The following is a 1,988-nucleotide window of genomic DNA, read 5'->3' as shown; positions in this document are numbered from 1 at the left end:
GAAGAAATGGAGAGAAGGAGGGGTGTAGAGAAGAAGATAATAACGGGTTTCCGTGGGGGAGGGGGGGAGGGGGGTATGAACAGATAGAGTAGACTCAGGGAGTAGTTCCTAAATCAACAGTTGTAGGGGGAAAAAAACACAGAGTGGCGACTAGAAAGAACTTTGAAAATAAACTCGATCGTAAGAAGTAAACTAAATCTATTTTAGTTGACTTGATGTGAGAACCTGTGAGGGTTAAAGGTGGGCGTTGTCGTTTCTAATTTCGTCGTACACCTTTCGACCTTGAGTAGCCGACAACCAATTTTACCTGCCTGCATCTAACTCTAACACGTCATGTCAACTCTCAGCAAAGAACTGGTACCAGCCTGGCGATAGAGATTTTATCGTGTATCTTTACTACGTAGTATCGGGTATCAAATTGAGAACGAGTTTTCCTGGTGCAGACCTAATCCAAATAATATGTCAGACAGAGACTGCTGGGTGACCTTCGCCCAGAGGGAGTGACCTTCGCCCAAAGGGACATCTGTTCGGTGTTGAGAGGACGCAGACAAGGTCTGGGGAAACATTCGCCGCTTCGTATGGTCAGATGGTGGATTTCGTGGTCATAAAGCCAAAGTGTTCTATTCCGTTAAGGCGTGGGTTAAGAGACAGAACCTTTTAGTTCTCATATTGAGACTTAAGAAAGCAAAGTTTTATACATTATTATGTCAACCTCTTCAGTGCTGTGTAGACGTATTGTTTGTAAAATTATTCTGTATTGGTGTAATCATGTATTTATGGATGCATAATATTATGTGTATGTATTTATGTTATGTATTTATAATTAAGAATTTATGTATGAATGTTTGCCATTGGAAAACCAAATTTCTCTTCTGAGATCAATAAAAATGTAATTCTCTTATTTATTTATGTTATACTTGATCGCTTGAGTCCTCCATAACTAATTCTCTGTCATTTTTTAACATATCAATAAAAGAAGTTTTCAAAGATGTAATAATTACTTGTTTTCATGATTTTTTTTCTTGAATAAGGAAAAATACGCGTGTCAAGACACGATGGAATCAGGCGTTCATCAGTTTTAGGACATAATATATTTTTGGTGTTACGTTTGAGCCTGTTCATTTGCCTTGCTTTTGGTGAAAAAAGGACACTCATCAATCTAGAATAGAGGTCGAGTTATTTGTCATTGAAGGGTGTGGGGTCACTTGGTGTCAGTCGTAAATTGGGCTATAAAATGTCCACCAAAATTCTGGGACTTACAAAATGGGGCTCAGATGAAACTGTGACAGGCCTAGCAAGTCGGCAGCGAATTACTTATTGCAGAAAAACCAAAGAGGGCTAGAGGGCGACCGAGAAAGACCTGGATAGATGGAGTCAGGAAAACATGAACCACCCACGGCATCCCCCCTGACCAAATCTCTTTCTCCGGCTGGTGACAGAGAGACGTCTCTTTCTTCCCGCGACACCCAAAAGGGTATCAGCGGTGGATAAAAGTTAAGTAAGTCGAACACCTGATTTCACCACGATGCCTCATAATTCATCAATTAGCCTCCTGAACTACTCCCAGTTTCACTCTTACATGCTTATTTTAGAATTAGTTAGAGCGTTCATTAATTTTTAGCTGTACCGTTAATCTCTGAAAATGTTAAACAACACTTAAAAACTAAACAGCCACTTTCAAGGTGTGGTGGAATCTGTCCAGAGGCCAGAAAAATGTCGATTATGTTATTATCAATTTGACGAGCGGCTGATTTCACCGTAATGCCTCACAAATGTAAATAGTCTCTAAGACTCCGACCACCGTAGTAAACGATTGCTATGCCGTGCTCATCTCAGAGTCATTGAGGTAATAACGTAGCTCTTGAGTACTCGTGGGGGGAAGCTACCTTGGGGTATTGGAGCACTTATGACTCTGTCGGTCTCTCGAATTTATCATATAGCAGCTATGGATGCCATACGATTTTCTGGTCGATGAGAGAGAGAGAGAG

Source organism: Aplysia californica, unplaced genomic scaffold, assembly GCF_000002075.1.
Source record: "Aplysia californica isolate F4 #8 unplaced genomic scaffold, AplCal3.0 scaffold00210, whole genome shotgun sequence".
In the NCBI taxonomy this organism is placed as follows: domain Eukaryota; kingdom Metazoa; phylum Mollusca; class Gastropoda; order Aplysiida; family Aplysiidae; genus Aplysia; species Aplysia californica.
The sequence above is the reverse complement of the archived record's forward strand: the minus strand, read 5'-3'. Positions refer to the sequence as shown.